General features: G+C 41.4%; 1 long non-coding RNA gene across 1 annotated transcript; it reads right to left on the reverse strand.

Moving 5' to 3' along the window:
- Positions 1-5,831: 5,831 nt before the first annotated feature.
- Positions 5,832-8,838, reverse strand: LOC110903241. The gene is made up of 3 exons (XR_004877688.1): positions 7,823-8,838; positions 6,858-6,945; positions 5,832-5,876 (listed from the first exon to the last, which is right to left on the reverse strand). It is a non-coding gene; the product is annotated as an uncharacterized LOC110903241 (long non-coding RNA).
- Between the last annotated feature and the right edge of the window lie 608 nt (positions 8,839-9,446).

The raw sequence follows: 9,446 nt of genomic DNA on the forward strand, positions 1-9,446 counted from the left end.
GGATCCTCACATGCTATGTCTTATCTGTTTACGTGCGTACATGTTTGCCATGACTATACGTGATTACCATATACGTGCTATATACGAACCTGACTCGTATGATAACCATGATAGGACGTGAGTGACCATTTACTTGCTACTTATATTCCTTGTGTATCTGCCGAGCAAACCAAGGTGAGTTCACACAGCCAAGGCATGGATTCCCGGGTTGGGAATTGGGTTGGATATGATGAATAAGGAATGATTACTCGTACTTACGCATATACCAGACTATAGACCATCGTCCTCAGGTTAGTCAGGACACGTTACGTAAAGCCTACGTAACCCAGTATATTTGCCATAAGTCTCCCGGGTCGGGAGGGACACGTTACGTAAAGCCTACGTAACCCAATACCATCCACTGGCTTCCAGGTCGGAAGGCCACGCTGCGTAAAGCCTACGTAGCCCCCACGCGTACCACTGTCCTCGGGGAAGGGCACGTCACGTAAAGCCTACGTGACCCTGTACGTTTTCCTGTTCTCGGTGAAGAAGAACACATGGTCGGAAGTTAGTCTAGTAAGTACCGTTAATGAGAAGCCCTCATTAACCGGGATGAACATGGGAAGTCCCCACCTTTAGTACACACTAGTATGGGAAGCCCCCACTAGCTATCCTGATGCATTACGTTATGAACCTACTTTCTGTGAACTCGCTCAACTAGTTTGTTGATTATTTGCTGCATGCCTTGCAGGACCTTAGGTATACTTGGGAGCTTGCACAGGGAAGGAGCAGGTCGTTGTGGGCAGATGGATCGTTAATGATGTCGAACTCTTAACTCGTTTTGAATTTACTTTACTATGCTTCCGCTACTTAAACAGTGTTTGGTTTTGAACACCAATTATGTCTTTGATTATTATTAAATGCTATGTTTGATATAATTGGTGGCTTGATCCTGGTCAGTCACGCTCCCAAGCGGTGGTACTCCGCGTGTGGGATTTTGGGGGTGTGACACTAAGCACAAGTCAAAAGGTCTTTGAAGGGTTGTAACGGGGCTAGGCGAAGGGTAGGAAACAAGATATTTTTAAAGTGGCTAAAGTGATGAAAATTCGACTTTTTATTACAAAAGACTATCTAAAACAAAAGTAAACTATAAACATCAACTATGGGCAATGATCTTTCACCCTTTTATTCGATAACTACAACACTTCTTTTTGTGTTTTTGTTCAACAATTTTCAATTCTTTTTCACAATTTTTTTTTCACAACAAATCATAACGACTATACAAACTTAAGCTCTTACAATCGAATTTTCATCACACGGGTTTAAAACGAAAAGGTTTAAGGTTTATCGACTATAGGGTGGTCAAACGAAAGGTTTAGGCTCAAAATGGGCAACTAAGGAGTTTGTTCGGGTAAGGATAGAAAAATGGTTTTAAGAGAAAAAGGTTTACCTAATGCCTTAATCATTCTCGTGCTTGTATTTGGTCTATAGTCTCAAACGTATCAAAAGTTGCAAGTTCTACAATACGCGACTAATGGTCCACTCAAACAAAGAAACATGTAAATGTAAATCTATGATATATAAGTGGCTCAAACCTCACGTATAAGGGTATGATATGTGATATGCATAAATTGCTAGTTCCTTAGGCGAATTATTCCCAAATAACCACCCAATAAATACCCGCTATGCTTATTAATTTGAACTTGACCATGACAAAAGACCAAATGGGTTGTGACATCCCTCGTTGACTTGGTTACTTGTGCTTTTAAGATCGCTTTGAAAGCAAGACATTTTTGAAAAAAAATTTGAAATTTTCCCCCATCCCCACACTTGAGGTAAACATTGTCCTCAATGTGTAGTGTTTAAATGAACGGGTCAAAATCGAAAAATTTCTACTACTCCCCCATCCCCACACTTGAGGTAAACATTGTCCTCAATGTGTGAAAACTAGAGTATTAGATGCACAAGGGATGTGACACGGCTAATTCTCCCAAATTCTCACCCCGGAAATAAAATACAAAATTACACTCCACTTATTGTTAAACTACGAATCAAGGTAAAAAGGAAACGCATACACCTGATTTTTGTCGCTTGATGCCCATGTCTTCTTCTTCTCTTCATAAAACCGGTTGTCTCTCGAACATCATATACCTACAAATTCTAACCCTTGTGTAGAAGCATGCTTCTCACAACCATTGAAATTTGTTAGGGGTTTAGTTCTACCGTTTTTATAAAAGCATTACCAAGTCATGTGTTAAATTACCTTGATTTTTGTGGAAAAATAAATTACAACAACAACAAACCTAACTCACTTTCGTAGGAATCACGGTTGCATTTAGCTTATGCAACAAGCCCTTTTAAACCCCCCAATAGCTTGGGAGGACGAGAGGTCTCGTGAGGGTTATATAGGGAACACACCCACAAAGTTCATTTAACTAGACATAAATTTAATAAAAACAAAAAGAAATAACGGAACAAAATATACAACAACAACAACATAAAACATACCATACCTCTACCGCTGATATCGCTCGTTTGGATCCATTGGCGGGTTGGGTTGGTATGGATAACCAGTGAGGGCCTCGAACATCTCCCTATAGTTATCTAAGGGACTTTGCTCCCCTTGAGGCGGTGGTTGGTACGGGATTGGAATGAAGCTAGACCCTACCGCTTCGGGCCAATGCGGAGTCGGGTCAGATGGGCCTTGAGGATAGGGAAGATCGGAGTAGTTTGTCCACCCCGAGTGCTCGGCGTAGGGGAGGCCGGCTTGGTAGTCTCTATGGTGCCGCTCCTGATCATGCAACACTTTGGCGTTATTCATCGCCATTTGTTGAGAGACGTACAGGGCACTCCACCGGCGTCGGTTCAATTGTTCTTCTTCCTGTCGACGCGCTGCCTCTGCTTCTTCCCATGCCCGTCTTCGGGCTGCCTCATCCTCCTGCATCTTTGCCAACTGTTCCATGTGTGATCTTTGCATGGCTTGGAACAGTTCTTGCTCTTCTATAAAGTTGTTCATTCTTTCACGTTGGGCTTCTTGAGCCGCCCAATATTCTTGCATTGCGGATCCATGCGACCCTTCCCAAGCTTCTCTTCTTTGACTGTATTCCCGTCCTTCACCTATGCACGCGGAGACATTGTCATATATCTCCTGCTGCCCCCGATCAAAATTTTTGTAGGAGGGCACCCGTCTCCTGGTCACAAAACCTGCCACCTCTGCGTTAATCTCCCTATGTGGCCGCATATATCGTTGCCTTGGTCTTTGTGCACCGGAGGGTTCAACTTCCTCCTCTTCTTCCCCCATTTCCTCATCTTCTTCCTGCACTGGTGGTGCCCCAGAAGTACGGATCTCATACTTGTTCCCCAAATCATCGGTCACAACGTACTTATTTCCCGAGAACTTGACTTCTATCTTCCAATTCTTCCGCATGTACCCCAAATTAAACTCCTCCACCGGCTTAGAAACCCATAGTGATTCCAGGGGTAAACAATTTTGTTGCACAATCATGGCGCAAATGAGGCGTGCATATGGAATAAACCGCCTCTGGGACGACTCCCTGGTAGCCCATGTGTTCATCATCACTATATGTCTCCACGATAGTGTTGGGGTCCCATACAGTAAGGCATGCACCACCCTACAATCACTTACTCTCACTCCCCCACGATCACCAAACCTTGCCAAGATGTTCTCAACCGAGATCCCTTGAAGAATCTTTCCTTCAAGCGACATTTGCCTTCGTTTCATTTCTCCTCCTTGGTGGGTCGGTAAGATAACATCTAACAGTTGATCGAAATCGTTGTTGTTCAAATGATTATCCAAAAACTGCTCGATGGATGGGTAATCATAAGCTTGTACTCCCAAAGAGTCGAAACGAGCAATATGATTCATGGTCTCGAAAGACATCGTCATGTTCCCTCGAGTAGTCTTCCCCACCAACTTCCACTGTGAAGGAGATTCATTCTTGTTCAAAAGCTTCAAGGTAGACAACCATTCACATACTTCCGACAAGTAAATCCTGGAAGTATTATCTTCACACCAATCAAGAACGCTTTCCCATCCTAAACGCTCAAACATTTGCACAATCCCGATGTTACGAAATTCTTCCACGTTCACCACCCTTTCACATATTACCCTTGTTGGCACGAAGGTATTCACACCGTTCACCATCTTCCACTTCCACAACTTAGCCTCTAACTTCCTGTCTTGATAATGGGACAACGGTTTGTTCTTCTCGTCATCCCAAATTCTAGAACTTTGGCTATCCCTGAACTTCACCCACTCCCAATCTTGCCTGTACAACCTCGGATCATTCTCCTCCACGGAGCTTAATTTCTCCCACTTCTTCGGTATTAAACCGGAAGAAGACCCAACCCCGGATGATGAAGCTTGGCCTGTAGTCTTTTGTCTCTTGCTTCCTGCCATAACTACAATCACAAACAAGCAAACATCAATATAAATTCAACCTTCATTAACTCCCAAACTTTGAACATGAGGTATGATGTTGACATTTAATTAACAAGTGAATGTAAAATCGCCTCTTTAAACTTCCAAAGTCGCTCACTTTATCATAAACTTATTAATTTTCTTGTTAATCTTACAATCTCTTATAATTTCAACAAAAAATCAACATCACCTTCATGTTCAATCATGTTCATAACAGTGTAATCACTTCACTATGGTTATGACATACTCAAATTCCATTCAAAACAACTAATCTTACTCAAAATCATGCTAGCACAACATACATTGTCTAAACAACCTACTCTTAAACCAAAAAGTTTAAAATTTCGGAAGAAAAACACTAATATATGATAATCAAGCATAAATTTAAGAAGAATCCATACCTTTGTTGTTGTTAAACAAGAAGAACTAAGAAAAGATGGCAAATAAGCAACTTGATGAACACCCTTTCAAGAACCCTAAGCAACAAGCCCAGAAATCTTGCACACTAGCAAGAATTGATGAAAACCGTGTTGGGGCTTTTGTTCGTCTTGAAAAATTACCCAAGATGGACCCAAAAATCAGTGGATTTGGTGGAGAATTGAGAAAGTTATGAGAGGTTGAAGGTTTTAGGGTTGTGGAGAATTTGTGAAGAAGATGAAGGGGAAAGGTGATAAGGAAACGTATGGTTATGAGGATTCAGAGGGTTGGGATGGTTAGAGATCAGATATGTGGCACTTGGTTCGAATTTTGGGTTAGATATGGGTTAAATTGAGTGGCTAGGGGTTTTGGTTCGCTTTTTATTCAATTTAAACGAAGCTGGTGCGGAGCCCTTATACGAACCCGTCGCCGACGGGTTCCACCCCGTCGCCGACGGGTTCCACCCCGTCGCCGACGGTCAAAGAATTAGAGATGTGGGGCGACGGCGTAATCAACTGGATACGGGAAATATGTGCCGACGGGGCATAATTGGAAGCCGTCGCCGACGGTCACAACCCCGTCGCCGACGGGTTGTTAAAATTTTTTTTTTTTTTTTGAAAAATATGAGAAAAAATATGAGGTTTTAATAAAGGGACCATGTACACTAAAAATTCCTAAAAATTATTAAAAATGTTTTTGTGAATTTTTATAAGTTAAAATTTTTCAAAACGGATATCGTAAATGTCCCTACCACCCCCCAAAAATTCGTGTATTGTCCTCAATACACAAAAACAAGTCTAAAAACATACCTTGTATCTTCATGACCCGTTCGTAATGTTTGGACTTCACACAATCAAGAAGGATTAGTAGGAATTGAAAACGATAATCCCGAAATATCAGAGCTGGCGTGACTGGACCGGTATCTTCATTGCACAGCGGAAGCAAATAAGCTAAGACTTCTAGAAAAAGAACGCCGCTAAGTACTCGAATTCCCATGGGTTCTCCTATTCCAACCGTTCCATAGTTTTGAAAATGCAACCTGAGAAAGAAACATGCGAAAAAGTCAACATAAAGTTGAGCGAGTTCATAGTTTGTTTTGAAAAGATTTAAAATAATCTTTTTGATAACCGGTTTCAAAGTTGTTGAGAAAATACAGTAAAATTATTTTCTTGGCATGATATATGAAAAACTGTGAGTCTAGCCCACAATAGTCTTTGTGCATTGCACGAGAGAGAATGGGCCGAGTCCAAACGCACCTTTGTAAGCAGGATCAGCGCGTCCTCTTACTTAGGTATAATAACGTTACCAAAGTTTGTAAATCCATGTATTTGTGAGTTTACATCAAATGAATCTTAAAAACATTTGAAAGTTCAGTTTATAAGTAGGTATGTATTGCGTCTATGAACATGTTGATCATTAATGTGTAGCTAAGACATTAATATGTGTGCCGACATAGGAAGCACTCAACCCGGTAGACGATTTAAGTGTCGATTCACTTCGACAGGGACACAAAAGCACTCTAAGTGGCCGCACAAGGACCGTGAGTGGGGCTCGCCCGTACCCGATAGATCTACCCCCTGTTCCGTGGTCCTTAAAAGGATTAATGGTGCCTAAGTTAGTGCCTATTCGCACGTGATCCAAGAGTTCATTCCGTAGCTTAATCATACCCTAGTTAATATGTATTTCAAAAGAAAAAGGGGGACATAAACCCATTGGGTTGTCTCGTTGTTCGTACGCAGAACAACCCAGTCCTGTTGTAGTAACTAGGACATTCCTGTCACTAGTCATGAAAATCATGCACGTTTGTGAAAATACGCGTTTGTTTTGTAAAACCGGTATGTTTAGTATAAACCGTTCGTAAACCATTTGAGTTCCTTGAAATCCATTCGCAATATGGTTTAGAAATATGAGTTTTCGTTCAACGAAAAGTTGTTCACTTTTGCAAAACTTGCATGTCTTTCCACCCCCGAAAACATTTATAAAAATGTAAAACAGTAAAAAGTGGGGGTTATGAACTCACCTGGATATTCCTGTGCAAAGCTAGCTAAGTGTGATTCCGTGATGTCTTTCCAAGAATGTGAACTCGCTAGCGTGCAATTAAAGCATTCCTAACAAGGAATCACTTATAAGTTTCTAATTAAATCAACGTAGCTAAACTACGTGTCCGAGCTCTACCGAGTCGTTAACTAAATGACTCTAAGGTAGTGTTGACTTGACTTAGAATAACCAATCTATGGTTATTTGATCCCGTTTATAATCGGGGTAAAACCAAGTCATGAAATCGACTTAGTTTTCGAGTGTTATAAGATAAATATATTTATATATTTAAATATAAATATACTTACAGCGTCGTGTTAGTCGTCGCGAATAAAGGCGTAGATGAAATAGTAATACGACTAGTCGTAGTTTTCGTAAGTCGTAAATATATATATATGTGTTATATCTATCTTATAAAAATACACTACGTAACGACGTTTGAAATAAATATAAATCCTTATATTATTTTAAGAAAGTACTCGGAAATATCGATGCTTATCTAAATAAGTGTCGGGTTTTGTTAAGTGGCAGCTCGCGTGTCGTCGAAATGTTATAATTTCAGTTTTATAAGTTATAAAACGACACTAAACACGTATACTTTTATATTTAGTTTTATAAGAACGCTAGAGTTTCGATTGGTGTCGTTTTATATGATATAACCTCGTTTTGTAATTCGGGTTTTTACGAAAAACGGACAGAGTTTCCTCTGTTTTTAGAATAACCTCGACATCCAAAGTGTCGATGTTTTGATCAAAACGCAATAATTTTCAACATATTTTCCAATAACATAAACACTATATAGATATAATTTTCAGTAAAAACGCCAAGAATTTAACAAGTCGCTAATGAATAAGCGTGAACTAATCGGGTCGAGCTCGGTTTCGCGTAGTCTAGAAAAATCTAAAGTCTAAACTAACGTATAATAACTTGTTTCGCTTAAAACTTTACCGGGTCCTTCGTGTTGGCCACGTTTGACCTGTTGACCGACAGTTGACTGCCGTTGACTGGGGTTTGACCAGTTGACCAGTGTTGACTTGTCGACCCGTAACCCGCACCGAAACCAGTTGACCGATTCGAACCAAGCTTGAACCATAACTGAACCGAGTTGTACCGTAATCAAATCAAGGTTGACTTGTTGACCCGAGTTGACTCGGATGTTGACCGAGTCGACCGGGTTGACTCGACTGACCCGTTTGGCTGAGTTAACTCGAACCCGAGCCGAGACTGAACTGAGTCGCCATCCTGCTTTCTTGTCGAACAATAACAAAGTTGACTGGGTTAAACCTAAAATTTGAACCGGAAGTGAACCACATCTGAAGAGAACCTCAACCAAACCAAGCACCACCACTGACCGCCGCTGCCATACGGTTATCGGCACCGGCTGCCGGGGACTTCACCGCCACCTTCACTCAGCCACAACCACCCTGAAACAACACCCCACTAACCGGAGAACTTGGGTATGTAAAAAAAATAACAAAAACATAAGAAGATAAAGGAAATCGTGGGGTTACCGGACTGAAACTCGCCGAAATAAAAATACCGCCGCCGGTATTTGTCGAGACACTGCCACCGCCATCTGTTGTCGATCATCCTCCTCTCTCTCTCTCTTTCCCTCTCTTTGTCTCATGTTTCGTTACCATGCCAGTCATTGCTCACCACCACCACAACGATGGTGGTGGTGGTCCGTATCATACGTCACAGGGGGGGGGTGAGAGTTTACCGGTGAAGAGCAAGAGCATCACTGATCTGTCGTCGGAGATACGGTTGCCGGGAAGCAATCTCCGCCGCCGCGAGTCAAAGCGGCGCTGTTCGCCGGACCGCCGCCAAGGTGACCGGCCGTCTGTCATGGATCTTTGCCGGAATTCCTGAGTTCTAGAGAGAGATCAGAGCGTGAAGGTATCTGGTGTGCAGGTTTCTTTTTGAAGGATAGGGTTTTGAGAGAGAGACAAGGGTGTGTGCGTGATGTGTTAGACTATCCACATCAAGGATGTTTGTAGGTGATATGGAGGGTGTTCATTCCTATGTGGAGGGCATTTGTGAGAGGGATGGATTAGTGGGTGTTATAGAGGATGACATGGAGGGTGTTCATTCTTCACACTTCTTGGGGAAGAATGGTGAAGAATGGGCTAATGGTGGGTCCTTTCTTTTTTTTTATAAGGTTGTTTGTGGGAAGGATATATATGTTATTGTTGTGGGTAAAAAGTGTTTGTGGGAAGAATAAGTGAAAAGCTGATGTGGCATGCTGATTAGGCTGTTTGTAGAAAGGATAGCCTTTCACTGATGCGGATAGTCTTATTTTTGTTATTTGTGAGTTATTATATCTTGGTTTCCACAGGGAATTATTAAATTGTATAAGACTTGGAATTATTAAATTGTATAAGACTTGCACAATTCAGTCGAGTACCTTGAAGTTCAAACAAATAAGTATGATGGTGTAAGAGTTGATTTGATTGCACGAGCATGCTGGAGACAAGAATATCTAAATATTAAGCTTTTCAACAGTAACTAAAAGGTAAAAGTGAATCATGGGGTGTTAAGTAATCAATTCATTATTGTTATAAATTTTTTTTTT

The sequence above is a fragment of the Helianthus annuus genome, chromosome 13, assembly GCF_002127325.2.
Source record: "Helianthus annuus cultivar XRQ/B chromosome 13, HanXRQr2.0-SUNRISE, whole genome shotgun sequence".
NCBI classification, from domain to species: Eukaryota; Viridiplantae; Streptophyta; class Magnoliopsida; order Asterales; family Asteraceae; genus Helianthus; species Helianthus annuus.